This window comes from Salmo trutta, chromosome 5 (assembly GCF_901001165.1).
Source record: "Salmo trutta chromosome 5, fSalTru1.1, whole genome shotgun sequence".
NCBI lineage: Eukaryota > Metazoa > Chordata > Actinopteri > Salmoniformes > Salmonidae > Salmo > Salmo trutta.
The window spans coordinates 55,664,697-55,682,473 of NC_042961.1; the positions used below are offsets into that span (position 1 = coordinate 55,664,697).

General features: G+C 42.9%; 1 pseudogene; it reads left to right on the forward strand.

The window, feature by feature from the left end:
• The first annotated feature begins 14,858 nt into the window (after window positions 1–14,858).
• On the forward strand, window positions 14,859–17,144 carry LOC115194983 (uncharacterized; annotated as a pseudogene).
• The last annotated feature ends 633 nt before the right edge of the window (window positions 17,145–17,777 follow it).

Genomic DNA, 17,777 nt, shown 5'->3' on the forward strand with positions numbered 1-17,777 from the left:
TGTCCTGAAGCCACTTCTGCGTTGTCTTGGCTGTGTGCATAGGGTCGTTGTACTGTTTGAAGGTGAATCTTCGCCCCAGTCTGAGTTCCTGAGCACTCTGGAGCAGGCTTTCATCAAGGAACTCTATGTACTTTGCTCCGTTCATCTTTCCCTCAATCCTGACAAGTCTCCCAGTACCTGCCGCTGAACAACATCCCCACAGCATGATGCTGCCACCACCATGCTTCACCGTAGTAATGGTGCCAGGTTTGCTCCAGACATGATTCTTGGCATTCTGGCCAAAGAATTCAATCTTGCTTATGTCAGACCAGGGAATCTTGTTTCCCATGTTCAGAGTGGATTGCATTTGGCATTTGGCAAACTCAAAGTGGGATGTAATGTGCCTTTTGCTGAGGAGTGGTTTCCATCTGCCCACTCTACCATAAAGGCCTGATTGGTGGAGTGCTGCAGAAATTGTTGTCCTCCCATCTCCACAGAGGAACTCCGGAGCTATGTCAGAGTGACCACTGGGTTCTTGGTCACCTCCCTGACCAAGGCCCTTCTCCACCGATTGCTCAGTTTGGCTGGGTGGCCAGCTCTAGGAAGAGTCTTTGTGGTTCCAATCTTCTTCCATTTAAGAATGAAGGAGGCCACTGTGTTCTTGGGGACCTTCAATGCTGCAGGTATTTTTTGGAACCCTTCCCCAGATCTGTGCCTCGACACAATCCTGTCTCGGAGTTCTATAGACAATTCCTTCAACCTCATGGCTTTGTTTTTGCTCTGACATGCACTTATATAAACAGGTGTGTGCCTTTCCAAATCATGTCCAATGAATTGAATTTCCCAGAGGTGGACTCCAATCACGTTGTAGAAACATCTCAAGGATGATCAATGGAAACAGGAAGCACCTCAGCTCCATTTCGAGTCTGATAGCAAAGGGTCTGAATACTTTTGGAAATAAGGTATTTCAGTTTTTTTTCTAAAATATAAATTAGCAAACAATTCTAAAAACCTGTTTTTGCTTTGTCATTACGGGGTATTGTGTGTAAATTGAGGATTTTTTTTCCAATCCATTTTAGATTATGGCTGTAATGTAACAAAATGTGGAAAAAGTCAAGGGGTCTGAATACATTCCAAATGGACTGTATGTGATCAGCCATCATTTTACAGTGTTAGAGCTGTCATTTCTCCACCTTCTTTTCTATCCACCTGTTCATTCTTAATGAGTACAAGGGCGTATAATATATCATGCATGAAATGTAATACATAATACATAGATGTTAACAAAATGATTATCTAAACGTATTTTTTTTAAATCATTGAATTAAATTGTATTTATTTATTTAACTTGGCAAGTCAGTTAAGAACAAATTCTTATTTTACAATGACAGTCTACCACGGCCAAACCCTAACCCGGACAACACTGGACCAATTGTATGCTGCCCAATCACGGTCGGGTTGTGATACAGCCTGGAATCAAACCAGGGTCTGTAGTGATGCCTCTAGCACTGAGATGCAGTGCCATAGACCGCTGTGCCACTTGGTCCCCCGTCAGGCTGCTCCTTCCATCTCAGTTTGACGTCATCAGACATCCCTTCTCCCTCAGCTCCTTCTTCTCTCTTTGTCATAACTGGTATTCTCTCCTGCTTTTTCTTCTTTTGGGGATCCCTCTTTTATTCCTTGTGGAAGATCTTTCAATTTTTTTACCTTTATTTAACTGGGCAAGTAAGTTAAGAACAAATTATTATTTACAATGACGTCCTACCCCTGCCAAACCCTCCCCTAACCTGGACAACACTGGGCCAATTGTGCGCCGGCCGTTTGAACCCGGTTCTGTAGTGACCCCTCTAGCACTGCGATCCAGTGTCTTAGACCGCTGCGCCACTCGGTCCCCCATCAGGCTGCTCCTTCCATCTCAGTTTGATGTCATCAGACATCCCCTTCTCCCTCAGCTCCTTCTGTATCTCAGGAACAGAAAGAGGTGAAATACAGCATATTATAAACCGAGTGGTTCGAGCCCTGAATGCTGATTGGCTGACTGCTGTGTAATGTCAGACCCTATACCAGGGGTATGACAAAACATTTATTTTTACTGCTGTAATTACATTGGTAACCAGTTTATAATAGCATTAAGGCACCTAGGGGGTTTGTGATATATGGCCAATATACCACGGGTAAGGGCTGTTTCCAGCCTAAGAACAGCCCTTAGCCGTGTTATATTGGCCATATACCACACTCCCTCGGGCCGTATTACTTAAATATGCAATGTCCGAATATGCTATGATATGCTTTAATATAATAAGTAAGAGATAATCAACGAGGGATTATGGAAAATTATGATTATTATTATTGTTATATTTTCGATTGAAAATAATGAACGGCATGGAAAGTGTGTTCCACGACGTGCTAGCGGAGGGGAACTGACCTTCCATGGAGTTGCATTATTTTCCAGAGAAGGCATAGCATAGAGCATCTATTATCCAAACAAGAGCCAGGCAGAGACAAGACCTGGTACCTTTGGTTATTTGAATTATCTAATGCAAAATGGTTGTCCACATTTAATTTTCCAGAGCCAACAACGAGTAAGCAAATCAGACAACCTCATAGTAGAAAAGTTTACCTATTCAATCATTTAGCCTGTAGTATTCTATGCGAGAAAATAATATTCCTCTCGCATGATGCGAGTGCCGCACAGGGAGAGAAATATGCATGCCCAGTCATTGTACATTCTTAATGCAGTCGCATAAAGAAAAAATATTGAAAGCAGTTTTGATGGCCACTGTTAGAAGAGGAGGATCATAGAGCTTTCTAGTGTCATTAAGCTACACTTAGATAGGTTATGATTATTTTAACCATTAGCGTTACATAGTCAAAAAGGTTAATTGTTAATATTTTTCTTATTTTCTAAGATATCAATGCCAAACTTAACATGGTTCATCATGGTAATGTCTTTGATGACCCTATAAGTTGAAAGGCCATTGTAAAGTGGATTTACAAAGGAAGTAAATGGACATGTAAAATCTGATTTCCTGGTTATGGGCTTCAAAAAAAAGAAGACACCTGTACCATGTCAGATGTAGAGTTTTCATCCCAATATTACACTTTATATACATCACAGAAGACTGAAAATATAACAAAATCTTTTGACATAGAAACACCAGATTTTTTTTTACCCGGGGTGCATTCAGCAAGACGCAACATTTTGGAACATTCAGATAGAAATAGTCTATGTAGAACAAACACCTCTCTGACATGTAGAATAGGGTAACGTTCGAAAATGTTGGGCAACTAAACGTGGCCCTGTGTTTTATATTGTATGACATCACATTTTGTTTTTATTTTAGTTTCTGCATACGTATACCAATATATTAAAATCAATCTAAACCCTCACAGTTCTGGTCAGCTTGGCAAACAAGACGAACTGGCAACAGACAAACAGAGGACACAGGTACAAGTACATAGGGGATATGGGGAAGATGGGCGACACCTGGAGGGGGTGGAGACAAGCACAAAGACAGGTGAAACATCAGGGCCTGACAAGTGTATTTTCTTTACCCCATTTTATCCCTGAATTAGGTCCCTTGGCTTATCTTTGCAACTCCTCAATGGGCTTGGGAGAGGACGAAGGTCAAGTCATGCATCCTCCGAAACATGACCTGCCTGGCCGCCTACTTCTTAACACACTGCTCGCTTAGTCTGGATGTCAGCCAAACTAATGTGTCGGAGAAAACACCATTAGACTGACGATGGGTGTCAGCTTGCAGGTGCCCGGCCCTGTCATAAGGAATAGCTAGAGCATGATGAGCCAAGGAAAGCTCCACCGGCCTGGATTTTGTCTAGTTTAATTTTTCTATGTTGTGTTGTAGTTTCTTTTTTCTATGTTGGGGTTTTCGTATGATCCCCAATTAGATTCCCATCGTTGTCTCTAATTGGGGATCATATTTAAGTAGTTGTTTTTCCCACTTGTGTTTGTGGGAGATTATTTTGAGTTAGTGCATGTTGCACCTCTGTCGTCACGGTTTTGTTTATAGTTTATTGTTTGTCTTGCAAAGTTTCACATTAAAATAAAAGATGTGGAACGATACCCACGCTGCGCTTTGGTCTCCTTCCTACGACGAAGTGACAGAATCAGAGAAATGATGCTACCCTCTGCCTATTGGCTACTTAGGTTGTTAAAGCCTGTCTCAAAATACAAAACTGCCCCTTTAAGACAAAAAAAACATCTTTATCTAACTTGCTTTTCAAAGACGTCTAGAAATGTACACGTTTTGTGCTCTTGTAGGAAGCAATCACTAATCTATTGCTGACTACAAATTATCTATAATTGTGCTAATAACTCACTAACTAACAAAGGATATGAACAAAATGTGCACATGTGGCTACATGCAGCTCTTGCTTTGATCTCAAAACAAGCGCATCTACTCACGACCACAGCTTTAAACACAGTCCAGTTCAAAGTAAATGGCACAATTGTCTATTTGCATATAGGCCTACTGCAGTTCTGATTGGTTATGTCACACCGGTCTGTGCAGAGTACTGTCTGTGGGCTGAAGGGCTGAATAGTGTGCAATATTATCCTACTCCCATGTATTCTGCCTTCAACAAAATCTCTTGCATAGTTTGTTTTGTCTTGGTATGTTACATTGAAAGTGGCTAATATTGCGTTCATTCGATCACAATTGCCACAGTAAAAGGAAACGTTGATAGTGTTAACTAACAGGGAAAACTGTCGAAAGTTGAGTGAAGTGCAATCTCATGCTTCTCTTCATGGGCCGGGGAGCTGCACAGCAGTCTCGGGCTACTAGAACACAGTTTAGAGGGAACATTGTTCAGGACCCTAAATTGTTATGGCTGAAAGGGATATTCAATATCTGCTTTTTTTTAATATGTACCCATCACCAATAGATGCCCTTCTTTGCTGTGCAACCTCCCTGGTCTTAGTGGTTGAATCTGTGTTTGAAATGCACTGCTAGACCTTAGGGACCTTACAGATAATCGTATGTGTGGGATACAGAGATGAGGTAGTCATTCAAAAATAATTGTAATTATTAATATTATACTATTATTGAGTCCATACAGTTTATTATATGGTTGAATACTTAAAAATAAATAATAATTTGAAAAAAATGCCAAAAACATTATTCCACTTTGACATTATGGGGTAGTGTGTGTAGGTCACTGACCAAATAATCTACATTTAACCCATTTAAAATTCAGTCTGTAACACAACAAAATGTGGAAAAAGTAATGGGGTGTGAATATTTTCTGAAGGCAGTGTACATATTGCATGTTGGTGTTATTTGGACTTATGGTTCATGAGAAGAAGTTTTTCAAATGTTGCCCAAAATGCCCGTATAGAAATGTAATTTTAAATCACAAAATAAATATGTGTACGACACATGATTAATTGAATAATGACAGAGCCTTTGCTAATGATATTACAGTGTAATTCAGATTGCCCCTTTAAATGGTAATTCCCATGTCGTTACCATGTTGTTACTACAATTAATACTAAGTAGTTACATAGGTGTAAGGGTTAGTTTATTATTATAGATTATTTTATATGAGGGTGGAGATGGGGGGGTGAGCAGGTGGGTCTGGGCAGGTGTGATGTTATGGATGTTTGCGAGAATCTGTATGCCACAAACAACAGCATACAGATTCTCGCAAACATCCATAACATCACACCTGCCCAGACCCACCTGCTCACACCCCCATCTCCAGCGCCCGCATCACTCTCTGCCACATGGCCTCAAACTGCACCATTTTGTCGCCCACACATCTATCAGCATTTAGATAATAAAGCATTTTACCTTTCCATTGGGTTAACGATGGAGGATTTGTTGATTTCCAGTTTTAAGTCTATTTTTTTTTTTCAAGATGATTGACGAGAAAAGTATCATCCAACCCATCGGGTATCTCATTGCACCCTCAACAACTTGCAGACTTGTTTACGCTGCTGTGCGTTTTTGTTGCCGATCTTACTTTGCTACCTAACGGTTTTTACTTTTTCATTACCGTATATTTTTACTTTTTACCCTCACTCAACTTTTTTCATTCAACTTTCTTACTCCGGAGGTTTTATCTGGACATGGTTCGTCAGGACTTCAAACAGCCGAAGCTAAGTAACATTAACATGATGCCTTCTAATTGCAGTCGTTGTACTTATAATATACAGGAGAACGAGCGCCTTATGGCAAGGATAGCTGTGCTGCAAGCCCAGCTTCAGACGCAATCGTTAGGCAAGGGTAATTTCAGTGTAGGAAAGGATGAAACAGCGTCTGTGCCACCATCAAGTACAGATAATAACGTTAGTATAAACCCCCTCGCACGGTCCCCGCAGCCGGACAACTTTCTCATGGCTTCTGGAGGGAAACGCTGTAGGAATGCTCAACCGCTGTCGCTTATTCAGCCGACAGAAACTTTCAACCGGTTCTCCCCATTAAGCGAGTCGGAGTCGGAGGCCGAGACTTCTCTGGTCTCTACTCCTCCCGCTGTGGGGTCTGAGACGCCGACGGCTCCCACCATTAGCTCTGACAAATTGAAAACCCTAGTCATTGGCGACTCCATTACCCGCAGTATTAGACTTAAAACGAATCATCCAGCGATCATACACTGTTTACCAGGGGGCAGGGCTACCGACGTTAAGGCTAATCTAAAGACGGTGCTGGCTAAAGCTAAAACTGGCGAGTGTAGAGAGTATAGAGATATTGTTATCCATGTCGGCACCAACAATGTTAGGATGAAACAGTCAGAGGTCACCAAGTGCAACATAGCTTCAGCGTGTAAATCAGCTAGAAAGATGTGTCGGCATCGAGTAATTGTCTCTGGCCCCCTCCCAGTTAGGGGGAGTGATGAGCTCTACAGCAGAGTCTCACAACTCAATCGCTGGATGAAAACTGTGTTCTGCCCCTCCCAAAAGATAGAATTTGTTGATAACTGGCCCTCTTTCTGGGACTCACCCACAAACAGGACCAAGCCTGGCCTGTTGAGGAGTGACGGACTCCATCCTAACTGGAGGGGTGCTCTCATCTTATCTACGAACATAGACAGGGCTCTAACTCCTCTAGCTCCAGAATGAAATAGGGTGAAGGCCAGGCAGCAGGCTGTTAGCCAGCCTGCCAGCTTAGTGGAGTCTGCCATTAGCACAGTCAGCGTAGTCAGCTTAGCTTTCCCCATTGAGACCGTGTCTGTGCCTCGATCTAGGTTGGGCAAAATTAAAAATGGCGGTGTTCGCATTAGTAATCTCACTAGTATAAAGACCTCCTCCATTCCTGCCATTATTGAAAGAGATTGTGATACTTCACATCTCAAAATTGGGTTACTTAATGTTAGATCCCTCACTTCCAAGGCAGTTATAGTCAATGAACTAATCACTGATCATAATCTTGATGTGATTGGCCTGACTGAAACATGTCTTAAGCCTGATGAATTTACTGTGTTAAATGAGGCCTCACCTCCTGGTTACACTAGTGACCATACCCCCCGTGCATCCGGCAAAGGCGGAGGTGTTGCTAACATCTACGATAGCAAATTTCAATTTACAAAAAAAAACAATGACGTTTTCGTCTTTTGAGCTTCTAGTCATGAAATCTATGCAGCCTACTCACTCACTTTTTATAGCTACTGTTTACAGGCCTCCTGGGCCATATGCAGTGTTCCTCACTGAGTTCCCTGAATTCCTATCGGATCTTGTAGTCATAGCAGATAATATTCTAATTTTTGGTGACTTTAACATTCACATGGAAAAGTCCACAGACCCACTCCAAAAGGCTTTCGGAGCCATCATCGACTCAGTGGGTTTTGTCCAACATGTCTCTGGACCTACTCACTGCCACAGTCATACTCTGGACCTATTTTTGTCCCATGGAATAAATGTTGTGGAACTTACTGTTTTTCCTCATAATCCTGGATTATCGGACCATTTTATTGCGTTTACAATTGCAACAAACAATCTGCTCAGACCCCAACCAAGGAGCATTAAAAGTCGTGCTATAAATTCTCAGACAACCCAAAGATTCCTTGATGCCCTTCCAGACTCCCTCTGCCTACCCAAGGACGTCGGAGGACAAAAATCAGTTAACCACCTAACCGAGGAACTCAATTTAACCTTGCGCAATACCCTAGATGCAGTTGCACCCCTAAAAATTAAAAACATCTGTCATAAGAAACTAGCTCCCTGGTATACTGAAAATACACGAGCTCTGAAGCAAGCTTCCAGAAAATTGGAACGGAAATGGCGCCACACCAAACTGGAAGTCTTCCGACTAGCTTGGAAAGACAGTACCGTCCAGTATTGAAGAGCCCTCACTGCTGCTTGATCATCCTATTTTTCCAACTTAATTGAGGAAAATAAGAACAATCCGAAATTTCTTTTTGATACTGTCGCAAAGCTAACTAAAAAGCAGCATTCGCAAATGGAGGATGGCTTTCACTTCAGCAGTAATACATTTATGAACTTCTTTGAGGAAAAGATCATGATCATTAGAAAGCAAATTACGGACTCCTCTTTAAATCTGGGTATTCCTCCAAAGCTCCATTGTCCTGAGTCTGCACAACTCTGCCAGGACCTTGGCTCAAGGGAGATACTAAAGTGTTTTAGTACTATATCTCTTGACACAATGATGAAAATAATCATGGCCTCCAAACCCTCAAGCTGCATACTGGACCCTATTCCAACTAAACTACTGAAAGAGCTGCTTCCTGTGCTTGGCCCTCCTATGTTGAACATAATAAACGGCTCTCTATCCACCGGATGTGTACCAAGCTCACTAAAAGTGGCAGTAATAAAGCCTCTCTTGAAAAAGCCGAATCTTGACCCAGAAATTATAAAAAACTATCGGCCTATATCGAATCTTCCGTTCCTCTCAAAAATTTTAGAAAAAGCTGTTGCACAGCAACTCACTGCCTTCCTGAAGACAAACAATGTATACGAAACGCTTCAGTCTGGTTTTAGACCCCATCATAGCACTGAGACTGCACTTGTGAAGGTGGTAAATGACCTTTTAATGACGTCAGACCGAGGCTCTGCATCTGTCCTCGTGCTCCTAGATCTTAGTGCCGCTTTTGATACCATCGATCACCACATTCTTTTGGAGAGATTGGAAACCCAAATTGGTCTACATGGACAAGTTCTGGCCTGGTTTAGATCTTATCTGTCGGAAAGATATCAGTTTGTCTCTGTGAATGGTTTGTCCTCTGACAAATCAATTGTAAATTTCGGTGTTCCTCAAGGTTCCGTTTTAGGACCACTATTGTTTTCACTATATATTTTACCTCTTGGGGATGTCATTCGAAAACATAATGTTAAATTTCACTGCTATGCGGATGACACACAGCTGTACATTTCAATGAAACATGGTGAAGCTCCAAAATTGCCCTCGCTAGAAGCCTGTGTTTCAGACATAAGGAAGTGGATGGCTGCAAACTTTCTACTTTTAAACTCGGACAAAACAGAGATGCTTGTTCTAGGTCCCAAGAAACAAAGAGATCTTCTGTTCAATCTGACAATTAATCTGGATGGTTGTACAGTCGTCTCAAATAAAACTGTGAAGGACCTCGGTGTTACTCTGGACCCTGATCTCTCTTTTGAAGAACATATCAAGACTGTTTCAAGGACAGCTTTTTTCCATCTACGTAACATTGCAAAAATCAGAAACTTTCTGTCCAAAAATGACGCAGAAAAATTAATCCATGCTTTTGTTACTTCTAGGCTGGACTACTGCAATGCTCTACTCTCCGGCTACCCGGATAAAGCACTAAACAAACTTCAGTTAGTGCTAAATACGGCTGCTAGAATCCTGACTAGAACCAACATTTTTTATCATATTACTCCAGTGCTAGCCTCCCTACACTGGCTTCCTGTTAAGGCAATGGCTGATTTCAAGGTTTTACTGCTAACCTACAAAGCCTTACATGGGCTTGCTCCTACCTATCTTTCCGATTTGGTCCTGCCGTACATACCTACACGTACGCTACGGTCACAAGACGCAGGCCTCCTAATTGTCCCTAGAATTTCTAAGCAAACGGCTGGAGGTAGGACTTTCTCCTATAGAGCTCCATTTTTATGGAATAGTCTGCCTACCCATGTGAGAGACGCAGACTCAGTCTCAACCTTTAAGTCTTTACTGAAGACTTATCTCTTCAGTAGGTCCTATGATTAAGTGTAGTCTGGCCCAGGAGTGTGAAGGTGAATGGAAAGGCTGGAGCAACGAACCGCCCTTGCTGTCTCTGCCTTGCCGGTTCCCCTCTTTCCACTGGGATTCTCTGCCTCTAACCCTATTACAGGGGCTGAGTCACTGACTTACTGGTGTTCTTCCATGCCGTCCATGGGAGGGGTGCGTCACATGAGTGGGTTGAGTCACTGACGTGGTCTTCCTGTCTGGGTTGGCGCCCCCCCCTTGGGTTGTGCCATGGCGGAGATTTTTGTGGGCTATACTCGGCCTTGTCTTCGGACGGTAAGTTGGTGGTTGTAGACATCCCTCTAGTGGTGTGGGGGCTGTGCTTTGGCAAAGTGGGTGGGGTTATATCCTGCCTGTTTGGCCCTGTCCGGGGGTATCATCGGATGGGGCCACAGTGTCTTCTGATCCCTCCTGTCTCAGCCTCCAGTATTTATGCTGCAGTAGTTTATGTGCCGGGGGGCTAGGGTCAGTCTGTTTCATCTGGAGTATTCTCTTGTCTTATCCGGTGTCCTGTGTGAATTTAAATATGCTCTCTCTAATTCTCTCTTTCTTTCTTTCTCTCGGAGGACCTGAGCCCTAGGACCATGCCTCGGGACTACCTGGCATGATGACTCCTTGCTGTCCCCAGTCCACCTGGCCATGCTGCTGCTCCAGTTTCAACTGTTCTGCCTGCGGCTACGGAACCCTGACCTGTTCACCGGACGTGCTTGTTGCACCCTCGACAACTACAATAATTATTATTATTTGACCATGCTGGTTATTTATGAACATTTTAACATATTGACCATGTTCTGTTATAATATCCACCCGGCACAGCCAGAAGAGGACTGGCCACCCCTCATAGCCTGGTTCCTCTCTAGGTTTCTTCCTAGGTTTTTTGCCTTTCTAGGGAGTTTTTCCTAGGGAGTTTTTCCTAGCCACCGTGCCTCTTTCACATGCATTGCTTGCTGTTTGGGGTTTTAGGCTGGGTTTCTGTACAGCACTTTGAGATTTCAGCTGATATACGAAGGGCTATATAAATAAATTTGATTTGATATGTCATGTCTTGAAATATGTAGACAGATGGATTAAAAGTAAATGGACATTGTTGTTTTAGATTCTCATTCGCATCTGTGATAGAATGTTACTTCAGGTTTGCAAACTAGTGAACGTCAAGCAGTCATGCTGGGGTTCAAGCTATTGCCACACAGCGCCACCATTAGGACAAATTGGACACATCCTTCCTAGGATTAGCTACTTCTGCACTCCTGACCACACTTGCCAAATATCAGAACTCAAAACGTGTAGATAGGTTATTCGGTGCCAAACGAGTGGCATTTTAAGTGTTTTTAACAAAATGTAAAATCTATCACGGCGGACATTATGGTTCTTTGAGGCAAATTTGTTTATTGTGAGGAGCGGGACCTATACACCAAATTTCAGGACTCTAGGGGGGTGGGACCTTTCAAAGTTTGAATCTTCAATCGCTTATTGTACTGCCACCATGTCGCTAATTGGCATGGTATTGCATGAGAGCGTGTGGACTATGGGCCTTTTCTATCATGCCAAGTTGCACCCTCCTAGGCATTACCATCTCACAGGAATTTGCATGTTAATTATCCTTGACAGAAGAACCGGTTCAAAAATAATCAACACCAACAAATACAAAAGGGTTTCACCTAGTTTCATCAGCATCAGCACCAGCATCATAATAATCCTAATAATAATAATACATAAATCAGCAATATTCATATGCAAACAGTTGAATGTCTGCATACTGAAGTTACTCAGAAGATATTAACCTATTAAGTAGCAGAGCGATTGACTCCATTGCATGGTTAGTGTCGGAGGCTTCATTCAACCACCTGTCTCCTGTCTCCGGCACCGATTTTTGAGTTCACTTCAAGCACTGAGTAAGACTCATAACAATTAATAAGAGTGGGGTAAAATTTTGGTTCAAGTCATTCACTGCAAATAGAGTTAAAATCTATTATGAATCTATAAAAATATTAGAAATATTTTCATTGGTCTATATTTACACATAGAAATCAGTAAAGACAACAACATTAAAGTTCAAGGAAAACAAAATTAAATTCAAATTCAAAGATATGAACTGTTGATTTGGTCTGGTCTGTGGACTGATGTCTCCCGCTTGGTGTGTGTGTCTGGTGTTGTCTCGGTCAAGGGTTGCCACTCCTCTATGCAGAGGTCCTTTAGAGGACTGAGATGCAAAGTCACCCTCCAAACGACGCGTTACAGTATCTTTCCACTTCCACAGGTGAAACAAAATGGCCACCGCTGCCGGGACTCCAAGTCATCCATCAGAGATTCCTAATGACCAGTCATTTCCCTAGCCTCGCTCACCATGCTGATAGGCTTGCTTACCATGGTAATAGGCACTCCCCGTATTAGCCTATCAAATACCAGTGGCCAGTGATGAACACGGCAACCAAGGTGAGCTGGGTCACCTATGTTCGGCAGAAGACTGTGTTAGCCCTCTAAGCTAAAGCCTATAGTTTCGGCATTAGGCAACCAACATGGGGTGTTGATTGAAAAAACACTGTGCTCCAGGGTGAAGTTTCCCCTAGGTACAAATCTAGTATCAGTGTCCCCTCCCGCAATCCTAACCTTAACCATTAGTGGGGAAAATGCTAAACTGACCAAGGATCAAAGTCTATGGGTAGCTTCATCCTATACTTTCCACTGTCCCTCCCTGAGACTGAAGACAGGCCGATGAGAGGTGAAAGTGAATCAGGCCCAAACGATGAAATCATCACAGAAGAAAACAGAACCATTATGCGCCGGAGGGGCTGAAAATAAAGGAGAATGAAAGAGAGACTGAAGAAGAAGAGGAGAAAAGGAGAGGGGGGATTAAGGAAGTGGAGGAAAGATTCTGCCCCCTCGAGTCATTGGATTATACATTCCCTTATACACAGCTTCAGTCATTCTAAATGGGACGCTAGTATTTATATTTATATTGGAACCAATTGTCTGGCTGGTCTGAGCTCCCATTGGTCAGTCAGAGCTGAAGTGGGAGGAACTAAACTGATGCAGGCAGCTCAGGTGCTGGCATCAAGTCATGACACGGTCACACGGATTCCACATTACCTCAAAGTCACACCCATTGCCTTGTTAGTGAACACACCTAGAACTGTACTGGATGCATTATTTGATTTCTGATGTGTAAGGGCCTAGGGCTTTGTGCTTGTGTTCCTGTAATGAACTTCAGTTAGTCAGTGTTATTATACTCTGCCCTCCCTGCTTGTGTGTGTGTGTGTGTGTGTGTGTGTGTGTGTGTGTGTGTTCATCTTTAATGTGGTAATGCTAATGACGCATTCCTCTTGTCAGGTCCGTTTGGGTGTGTCGTCATGGCCAGGAAACATTGCCCCTTGGACTGTATGGGCACGCCCCTGAAAAAAAACATTCAGGCAGGAAAGGGTTATACAAAACAAATAACCATGACTGGTTTTGTGGTGAATGCTGTCACTGTGAGTCAGGTTTTAGACAGACAGACAGACATGCAGCACTGAGGCACATGAGACGAAGTGGTTGACTGACTTGAGAATAACTGCATTGATACCGTGAACATGTAAACGCACTGACTCAACTTGTTGTTGACAGCTACAGTGCAAGGCACAGTATGATTGAATCAGTGCAAGGCTCAGTATGATTGAATCAGTGCAAGGCGCAGTATGATTGAATCAGTGCAAGGCTCAGTATGATTGAATCAGTGCAAGGCTCAGTATGATTGAATCAGTGCAAGGCTCAGTATGATTGAATCAGTGCAAGGCTCAGTATGATTGAATCAGAGCAAGGCTCAGTATGATTGAATCAGTGCAAGACTCAGTATGATTGAATCAGAGCAAGGCTCAGTATGATTGAATCAGAGCAAGGCTCAGTATGATTGAATCAGTGCAAGACTCAGTATGATTGAATCAGTGCAAGGCTCAGTATGATTGAATCAGAGCAAGGCTCAGTATGATTGAATCAGAGCAAGGCTCAGTATGATTGAATCAGTGCAAGGCTCAGTATGATTGAACCGGAGGGACAGTAGTTATATGCTTGAACTGTCATTTTGTGTGGATGAAGACGTGACATTGAATAGGCTTACACTGTCTCTTTCTTTTATTCCAATGGTGGCACAAGTTAGACAAATAGTTTTTAGGATATTATAATCCGTAAATTGCAAAGCAATGCCAGGGGTGTTGTGGTGTAGTAACTGAGAAATAATCTCTACGTTTTTGTTCTAGTAGTGCTACACAGGTGTGTCTTTTTACCTCGGAAAACAAGGGTCTATTCAAGGGGTTAACTGTAAGAATGAAGCTTGACTCATTTGTCGGTGTAACTGTGTTTGGAGAACAATCAGATACGAAAGATAATTAACAACAATTATTACCTGGATTATTAAATGATAATGAACACTTTTTTGTATTGTTGTCATAGCCCAATTATTCTCAAATTACACTTCTTGTCTTGCTAATATGTCATTGGCGCCCACTCAAAACTGACTTCTCTCAGTGATCATTATGGATTGTTTAATGTCAAACTATGGGTTGCATCCCAAATGGCACCCTATTCCATATATAGTGCACTACTTTTTGCTATTATTGTCAAAAGTAGTGCACTATATTGGGAATAGTGTGCAATTTATAACAGTGTGCAATTTGTGACTCACATTATGGGTTCCATTATTCTCCCCAGAGATGGCTTCCCCTACCAGTCTGTCATCAGAGAAGAAGTTCCAGAGATGGCTTCCCCTACCAGTCTGTCATCAGAGAAGAAGTTCCAGAGATGGCTTCCCCTACCAGTCTGTTGTCAGAGAAGAAGTTCCAGAGATGGCTTCCCCTACCAGTCTGTTGTCAGAGAAGAAGTTCCAGAGATGGCTTCCCCTATCAGTCTGTTGTCAGAGAAGAAGTTCCAGAGATGGCTTCCCCTACCAGTCTGTTGTCAGAGAAGAAGTTCCAGAGATGGCTTCCCCTACCAGTCTGTTGTCAGAGAAGAAGTTCCAGAGATGGCTTCCCCTACCAGTCTGTCATCAGAGAAGAAGTTCCAGTGTTCTGTCTGTCTGGATGTGTGTATTGACACGGTCACGACCCCTTGTGGCCACACGTTCTGCATGGGCTGTTTCAGAGAGCTCTGGAAGAAAAGTTACACGTGTAAGTGGCCAACCTGTGAGAGAACCCCAAATTAGCCTCAACGTGGAATTCAAAGAAATCGGCGATCAGTTGAAGAGGACTCGAGATGGTGTCTCAACCATAACTGCCGCCAAGCCTGGTGAAGTGGCCTGCAATGTCTGTACCGGATGAAGCTCAAGGCCCTGAAATCCTGCCTGGTGTGTTTGACCTCTTACCGTGAGATTTACCTGGAGCCTCATCAGAGAGTTGCTATGCTGAAGGGTCCACAAGCTGATCGACCCAGTGGAGAACTTGGAGGACAAGATGTGTAAGAAGCACGAGAGGCTGCTGGAGATGTTCTGTAGGAGAGACCAGACATGTCAGTCAGTTTTACATCGAGACAGAAATAAAGTCTCCTCGTGGAACGGATTAATTTGTTTTTGCCTATCATCAATAATGACAAACCACCTACCGTAATTTCCGGACTATTAAGCGCACCTGAATTAAAAAAATATATATTCTTTTGAACATAAATAAGCCGCACATGTCTATAAGCCGCAGGTGCCTACCGGTACATTGAAACAAATTAACTTTACACAGGCTTTAACGAAACACGGCTTGTAACAAAAATAAATAGGCTTTAACGAAACACGGCTTGTAACAAAGAATTAGCAGTAAGCTTTAGTTGTCTTTTTGCACTGAGTCAATTCCTAACACTGCTGTTTCCAACGTCTTATCATCGACTCATTAAGACCAAGCTCCCGTGCAGCAGCTCTATTTCCTTTTCCAACAGCCAGACCAATCGCCTTCAACTTGAAAGCTGCATCATATGCATTTCTCCGTGTCTTTGCCATGATGAGGGTGACAAAATGACTACCGTAATCAGAATGATGGGAAGTTTGAGAGCGCTCGATTTAATCTAAACAGTAAACAAAAAAGTTGTTTGACCTTAACCCGTTCGGCAATTTCATTGGTCTAATGAAAGCTTCATGCAGCCAAAAAACTGAGCACGTCACAGAATGTGTTTTTTTGGAGAAAAAAAAATTGAAAGCGGGAAAAATCCATATATTAGCCGCGTTATTGTTTAAGCCGCGAGGCTCAAAGCCTGGGAAAAAAGTTGCGGCTTATAGTCCGGAATTTACGGTAATACTGACAACTTAGATGGAAAGCTGCTGAGGATAGTAGAGGAATATGTTGCCACTCCTATTTCTCATATCTTCAATCTCAGCCTGGATATTTATTTTGCTCCATCAGACCTGGAGGCAACTAAAATAATTCTGCTACCCATAAATGGTAAAGCTGATTCAAATATTCAACTAATTGTCAAGCTTTGAAAATTTGAATCAGCTGTGTAGTGTTAGGGCAAAAACCAAAACATGCATCCCTTGTGGAGCCCGAGGACAGAGTTTGGGAAACCCTGGTTTAAGTCTAGTGGAAAATCATAAGTAAAATATAATAGCTCCCCTATAGGCAGGTAGCCTAGTGGTTAGAGCATTGGGCCAGTAACTGAAAGGTTGCTGGATTGAATCCCTGAGCTGACAAGGTAAAAATCTGTCATTCTGCCCCTGAACAAGGCAGTTAACCCACTGTTCCCCAGTAGAATAAAAAAAATAGGCCAATCAGTGTCATTCTTTATGGCCTCTAGTTTCTGTGTGCCAAAAAAATCTATGCTTGAGTTACCCTAACCGTAACCCTCTTCCAATCCTTCTCAGGTGGGGGACAAGACCTACTGGGTTCTAGGTGTGGTCAGAGAGCCGTCAAAAGGAAGGGTATGATAACCTCAACCCCAGAGAACGGCTACCGGACCGTGAGGCTGAAAGGAGGGGACGAGTACCGTGCCATCGAATCGCTCCTTCTCTCTCTCGGACGGAGAAGCCCTAGAAGAAAATGACTGGTCATTAGGAGTGTCTGATGTATAATTTGGATTCAAGGTGGGTGTGTTTGTGGATTATAAGGAAGAGTTGGTGTCCTTTTATGATGCGGTGGCCAAGGCTCATATCTGTTATTTTAATGGGTGCTTCCTCAGTCCCAGTGTTAATGATGATGGTAAAATCTCAGCCCTATTGGTCATCTCCTGTGTCAATCATGAAGTGTAGGTTTCTGATTTGCCTAAAACCATACCTCAGGCCCAGTGGGCGTGCTTGTTTTTCACTACCCTGTGGCCTGGGTAGGTGGAGATTTCACTTCAGGACCAATGGAATGGTCTCAATTTAGCCCCATTGGTCATCTTCCCTGTCAATCATGAAGAGCAGGTTTCTGATTTGCTTCTATCCATGAATCAGTCCCAGTGGGCGCGCTCATTTTGCATCACCGGTGGCCTGGGTGGGTGGAGACTTCACTTAAGGACCAATGGAATAGTGTGCTAACTCCACCCACACGGGGCACCAGGCGATGCAAAACGAATGCAGCTATTGTTAGTGATGGTTAAACGTCAGCCCCATTGGTCATTTCCCCTGTCAATCATGACGGATAGATTTCTGAAGAAGTCTACCAGAACTTTCTGTTGAGCGTGAGAACATGTCAA